The sequence below is a fragment of the Cherax quadricarinatus genome, chromosome 34 (assembly GCF_038502225.1).
Source record: "Cherax quadricarinatus isolate ZL_2023a chromosome 34, ASM3850222v1, whole genome shotgun sequence".
NCBI lineage: Eukaryota > Metazoa > Arthropoda > Malacostraca > Decapoda > Parastacidae > Cherax > Cherax quadricarinatus.
The window spans coordinates 14,142,563-14,149,836 of NC_091325.1; the positions used below are offsets into that span (position 1 = coordinate 14,142,563).

The 7,274-nt window shown below is 42.1% G+C and overlaps 1 long non-coding RNA gene across 1 annotated transcript in view; it reads left to right on the top strand.

Annotated features, from left to right (window-relative positions):
- The first annotated feature begins 2,188 nt into the window (after positions 1–2,188).
- The window catches only part of LOC138853590 (uncharacterized), a 210,106-nt gene continuing 205,020 nt past the window's right edge, over positions 2,189–7,274 (top strand). Inside the window, exon 1 of the long non-coding RNA XR_011392765.1 lies at positions 2,189–2,410. This is a non-coding gene — a long non-coding RNA (uncharacterized lncRNA). The remainder of the gene's footprint in view (positions 2,411–7,274) is intronic.

Below are 7,274 nucleotides of genomic sequence, written 5' to 3' on the forward strand. Positions count from 1 at the left end.
GACCTTCTCAACCGCATCCGTAACCTCTCCATCCGTAACAAGAAACTAAGCAGTTTGGATGTGACTTCCCTCTTCACAAAAGTACCTACCAAAAAAGCCATCGAGGTTCTACGACGTAAAGTCAATCAGGACCTTAATCTTCCTCTACCTCCCGGAGATTTTGTTGACTTGATTGAACTCTGTGTTAATTTCAACTGTTTTTCTTTCAATAACAAGCTCTACAAACAAACCTACGGCATGGGAATGGGGTCCCCCATCAGTGCCGTCCTAGCCAACTTATACATGGAACACCTAGAGTCCGAACACTTCGCCAACATCATCCCTTCAAGCGTCACTTGGTTACGTTACGTGGACGATGTCCTCGTAATAACTCCCAAACGTTTTGATGTACGGGATCTTCAGGCAAGGCTCAACGCAGTTGAACCGGCGATCCAGTTTACACTAGAAGAAGAGTTCAATGACAAGCTAACTTTCCTCGACAACAACCTAAGATTTCAAGTTTATCGGAAACCCACCAATAAAAATGATCTCACACACTTCTATTCCAGTCAAGATACCAAGACCAAAAGAGGCATCATCATCGGTTTTTTCCTAAGAGCATACCGAATTTGTAGTCCTGAGTTTCCTGACGAGGAATGTACATACATTCACCAAACATTCACTGAGTTACATTTTCCTTCTTTTTTCATCAAAGACTGCAAGAAAAGAGCTCTTCAGATCATTAATTCTCCACGCATCAACACCACTCCCAACAAAGTTATAATTCTTCCCAACAGCCAGGTTGCACTAAACGTCTCAAAAGTACTTTCACAAGCAAACACCAGAGTCGCCATCGCTTCTAGCACTTCAATAAAGAATCTAACCAGGACAAAATCCAAGCACCACGAACCAGTCAATGCAGGAGTTTACACTATACCCTGTGGAGGCTGTGACAAGATCTACGTAGGTGAAACAGCAAGAAACCTCGACACCCGCCTCAATGAACACTTTTACGCATGTAGGAACGATAACTTGAACAACGCCTGTGTACAACACCGAAATTCCACCAATCATCTCATGAAATTCAGGGACGCCCAATTAGTGATCAAAGAAACTAATTTCCGCAGACGCAAGTGCCTCGAATCAGCACTGATCGCTGTTTCGAATACAATTAAACAAAACAACGGCAGCTTCACCATCTCCGAAGTCTTAGCAAGAATCCTCCTGAAAACAGTAAACCCTGCCATCACATAGTCTCTCCTGTTATACTACACAAAGCACATTACAGAGAGTGAACACTGAAACAGGCTGCATCTTTCCAGTCTTTATTTGTCCAACCTATTTTTATATTACCCATGTAATAGCTTTTTTATGCTTTTACTCATGTACGAATTAATTGCTCTACCATATTGTATTACTTTTGTCACTACTACTACTACTACCACTAGTGAACATCGAAATGGTACCTCACTAGTATTGCACCTCACTCTGAGCCTTTTTATACCCACTGTGTCCATGTATTGTTTGTAATGGTTTGATAAAGCTCCTGGAGAGCGAAACGTTGCCACAATAAAATGTCACATTAGTTGCACTTGTGTCCTTTTACTTTACATATTGTCGGTAATTCTACCAACTTTATTACAATAAAGAATAACGTCATAGTACCGTGGTTGGAATAATTCACCAAAGTCCATACTTCAGAAAGGAGCGTTAGGACGACGTTTCTGTCCCTCCTGGACCAACGTGTTCTGGCAATGGTCCAGGACGGACCGAAACGTCATCGTAACGTTCGTCTCCTAAGTGCGAGTTTTTTCTCACGTAACTGTAACCATTCACACGTATGTGAATAAGATACAGTATACCATTGTAGCATTAATTAGGGTGTTTCGTCTACCAGAAATTAATAAAATGCCTGGTGGACGAAATGTCTTCTCAATACATGCCATAAACTGCATTGATAAACCTTTGAAACGTCTACAACAACTTTGAAAGCTGTGGAACCTCTTGAAATTTTTAGAATGAGGCTTTAATTGAACAACTTGAATACTGCTATGGGTTAATCTCTTCACATAAATACATAAGTAAGATGTGAATATCTCTCAGAGTATAAACACTGAGAGATTAGTTTTGGTGTACATGTGAAATGCAGCCTTAATGACCGTCGTGTTCTCGACAGGCTTCAAACCCAACAAACCATCCAACAAGGCAGTGGAGTGAGTGTATGGCTGACACAGTGTACACACACACACAGTGGAGTGAGGTGTTGCAAGGGAAGATCTGTACACAGTGGTTGCTGTATTTACAAATACAGTGAAAATTATATGGAAAAGGCAGATAGCATGAGTCTTTGGAAACAACATTGAAGCTACCTGAGTATTAGACAAGTGCTTCCCCGTGTATTCTGAACTACGGATCCGCTGTTTTAATGAAGGTAAGTGAATATACCAAATGCATATAGCAGATGCATTTCGTAGCAGATACATGCATCAGGTGCATATAACATGTTCACATACGTGAGTTTTGTAAATGTATTTGTAAGCAAACTGGTTAGTTACAGGCGGGTTTATTGTAAGCTCTTTAAACTATATACTTTTATTCTTACTCCATGTCCGTTAAATAATAATTTACGTTACTCTGGAATATGATCCCTTATAAGTTAATACTTGGTAAATCCCAAAATTGTAGTTCTCGAATTTCCTTCAATTTCAGGAGTAAAATTACATTTGCATAATTTTAATTAAATTTGTAATGCACATTTGTACCTTTTTTTTAATTGCATGGATCATTCACGTATGTGTACAAAATGGAATTACATGGTTAAGATAAATCATCAAAGCATACATTGTTAGGGTAACCTAGTATCAAAGCATACATTGTTAGGGTAACCTAGTAGTGCCTTTGAATGAGACTTAACTACATCAAATTGTGAATAAGAACGAAAACACTGACTCGTCTGTTGTAATTTCCAATAATCTTGATAACATCTTTTATTTCAAACTCGCATATTAAACATATTTTTCAACTTTGGACGGGTTAACAATGGCGAGGCGTCCGTCATTGACTACGAGGTCAAGTGGGTAGGTCATTGCCAGCCACGTCAGGAGAAATTTTACCATAGCCAAGTCTTCCTATGTTCGTCCTGTATCTTATATACCGAACTTCGTGATACTTGGTAAATAACAGCAATCTTATCTTTCGACTATCTCAAAATCTCCCTCAATCTCTGAAAATCTCTCCCAGTATCTGAAAAACTTTCTCAGTCTCTGAAAATCTCTCTCAATCTGAAAATCTGTCTGAAAATCTCTCTCGATCTCTGAAAATCTCTCTCGACCTCTAAAAATCTCTCTGAAAATCTCTCTCAATCTCTCAAAATCTCGAGATATATATCTTTCTCACACACTCGTAAAGTTAATATTTATAAGGTTTCTTCTTCTATTCAAGAAATCTTTACATTTTCTTGTCTATAATTACATTTTTCACACTCGTCCCACAAAGTTGCGACGTTACCATGACATATGATCCTCGCCGCCCCATAATTAAATCTTCAAACTAAAAGTTACATCGCAAAAGTTGTGCCGCTTCCATCAGCAGTTTGTAATGCGTCTTGGTGGTGCTCCGGTGGCTTCCGTGCGTCTTGGTGGTGCTCCGGTGGCTTCCGTGCGTCTTGGTGGTGCTCCGGTGGCTTCCGTGCGTCTTGGTGGTGCTCCGGTGGCTTCTGTGCGTCTTGGTGGCTTTCCTGGCTTCCGTGCGTCTTGGTGGCTTTCCTGGCTTCCGTGCGTCTTGGTGGCTTTCCTGGCTTCCGTGCGTCTTGGTGGCTTTCCTGGCTTCCGTGCGTCTTGGTGGCTTTCCTGGCTTCCGTGCGTCTTGGTGGCTTTCCTGGCTTCCGTGCGTCTTGGTGGCTTTCCTGGCTTCCGTGCGTCTTGGTGGCTTTCCTGGCTTCCGTGCGTCTTGGTGGCTTTCCTGGCTTCCCGACGTCTTGGTGGCTTTCCTGGCTTCCCGACGTCTTGGTCGCTTTCTTGCGTCTTAGTGGTGTTCCAGTGGCTTTCCTGACTTCCCTGAGTCTTGGTGGGGCTCTGGTGATTTTTCTGGATTTCCTTCGTCTTGGTGGAGTTCGGTGGCTTTCTTGCTTCTGGGTGGAGCTCAGTGGTTTCCCTGCGTCTTAGTGGTGCTCCGGTGGATTTCCTGGCTAAACCTTATAATGTGTTCCATATTGAGTGTCCTGAAATTGTCCTTGTGGTCAAAATGAATCTTACAGGAACAGTGATGTTAAACTTGTCAACTGTTACTGCAAGTGGTTAAAAGAAAGGCAAGCAAACTCTAGGCCATATTTATTAGAAAAGTTTCCCCTGGGACCCAGAACCAAGATCCGAGGACCGAAACGTTTTTTAATAAATATGTCCTAGTGAATAATAAAAAAGGCACAACACCGTGACTGGAACGATACACAAATAACCCGCACATAGAAGAGAGGAGCTTACGACGACGGTTCGGTCCGACTTTGTAAATGGTCCAAGTCGGACCGAAACGTCGTCGTAAGCTCCTCTCTTCTATGTGCGGGTTGTTTGTCCTAGTGTTTGCTCCCTTGTCTATGTAAGCCACATTCATGATACAAACCTTGGTAATAGATACCAACAAATTGGTGTAGAAAGAAATGTAAGCAAACACTAGGACATGTTTTAGAAAAACGGTGCTCCGTGGCCTGGTGGCTAAAACTCGCTTCACACGGCGAGTGTCTGCGTTCGATTCCCATCGCTGGTAGAAACATTGGGTGTGTTTCTTTACACCGGTTGTCTATGTAAATCCATCAGTAAAGTGGGTACCTGGGTGTTAGTCGACTGGTGTGGGTCGCATCCTGGGACAAAGACCTAATGTGCCCGAAATGCTCAGTATAACAAGGGTCTTTTTATATAATAGTATGTCAAGTAAAAGAACACAAGTGCAACTAATGTGACATTTTAGTGTGGCAACGTTTCGCTCTCCAGGAGCTTTATCAAGCCATTACAAACAATACATGGACACAGAGGGTATATAAAGGCTCAGAGTGAGGTGCAATACGAGTGAGGTACAAAAATAATACAGTATGGTAGAGCAATTAATTCGTACATGAGTAAAAGCATAAAAAAGCTATTACTTGGGTAACATAAAAATAGGTTGGACAAATATATAGACTGTAAAGAGGCAGGTTGTTTCAGTGTTCACACTCTGTAATGTGTTTTGTGTAGTATAACAGGAGAGACTATGTAATGGCAGGGTTTACTGTTTTCAGGAGGATTCTTGCTAAGACTTCGGAGATGGTGAAGCTACCGTTGTTTTGTTTAATTGTATTCGAAACAGCGATCAGTGCTGATTCGAGGCACTTGCGTCTGCGGAAATTAGTTTCTTTGATCACTAATTGGGCGTCTCTGAATTTCATGAGATGATTGGTGGAATTTCGGTGTTGTACACAGGCGTTGTTCAAGTTATCGTTCCTACATGCGTAAATGTGTTCATTGAGGCGGGTGTCGAGGTTTCTTGCTGTTTCACCTACGTAGATCTTGTCACAGCCTCCACAGGGTAGAGTGTAAACTCCTGCATTGACTGGTTCGTGGTGCTTGGATTTTGTCCTGGTTAGATCCTTTATTGAAGTGCTAGAAGCTATGGCGACTCTGGTGTTAGCTTGTGAAAGTACTTTTGAGACGTTTAGTGCAACTTGGCTGTGGGGACACCGTGGCGTCGGTGGCTGTGGGGACACCGTGGCGTCGGTGGCTGTGGGGACACCGTGGTGTCGGTGGCTGTGGGGACACCGTGGCGTCGGTGGCTGTGGGGACACCGTGGCGTCGGTGGCTGTGTTATGAACTAAAGCGGCATTGACTCGACTGATATAAATAAAAATTCAACGTGAAGACAAGTCCTTATTGCAGATCAAGTTTCAGTCTGGACGAGTTTTAAGTCATTCGATGGAGCTCTGTTATTATGTTGTTAGGTAAGACACATATGCAACAGTTAGGTATCTTTATTATGAAACGTTTCGCCTACACAGTAGGCTTCTTCAGTCAAGTACAGAAAAGTTGATAGAAGCAGAAGATACTTGAAGACGATGTAATCAGTCCATCACCCTTAAAGTTTTGAGGTGATCAGTCCCTCAGTCTGGAGAAGAGCATTGTTCCATAGTATGAAACAATATGGAGATGAAGTGACAGAATGGAGCTTTTTATAGCGCCAAGAGGTGAGACGTAGGCCACTAGGAGAGGTAAGAACTCAGATGTTGAAAGGTCAGGTCCCTCTCAAATCCAGCCGCTCTCACTAGTGGAAGTTGTCGAGGTTGATTGCAGGTCTGTACCAAGATACCCTTGTGTTGCAGTGTCTGACAGATTGAACATTAAAATGGCGCTATAAAAAGCTCCATTCTGTCACTTCATCTCCATATTGTTTCATACTATGGAACAATGCTCTTCTCCAGACTGAGGGACTGACCACCTCAAAACTTTCAGGGTGATGGACTGATTACATCGTCTTCAAGTATCTTCTGCTTCTATCAACTTTTCTGTACTTGACTGAAGAAGCCTACTGTGTAGGCGAAACGTTTCATAATAAAGATACCTAACTGTTGCATATGTGTCTTACCTAACAACCTGTCGGTATTTTATACCATTTTAATGTTCAGCTCTGTTATTAGTTGATTTGTCAGGGATAAAGTTTCGTTCCGAGGATATTGGTCATGTGATGACCCCATTAATGGCTTAGGAACTTCGCAAAGATTTTTGATAGTTGAATAAATATGCTTTATAGTTGTCTTTTATCATGTTTCACTAAATGGTTATAACTGTGACCATAATTTTTAAAGGGATGGACCGGTAAGCCAGCGGAAGGCTCCAGTCAGATAACCAAAAGCTCCAACGGCGGGTTATCCTCTAAGACCCGCGTCAGGAAACACTTGTCCTGTTTCCTAACGAACCTACCTAACCTCTATCACGTGCTCACTCCCGGTATATGTATTAATATTTAGTAGAGCTCTTAGGTAATTTAGTGTTGTGTAGAATCGCGAAATAGGGGATAGTAACACAAAAATGCTGGTTTATATATCCCGTCGCAGCTGGAGAGAGCAGGAGGAGGATTAAAATTAGATAGGGAATGTTTAACTAGGTGAGATACAAGATTAATTAGGCTTTGTTCTTCACGTTTAATAATTTGGCTCCACTCGAAAGTAATTTTATGAGAGGTGGAACGAAAAAGCCCCTTGATACACAAAATGTCATACATCCCCATTGTTAATATCTGGCTCACCTTATGGGCATCAAGGGATCCCCGCCCACATG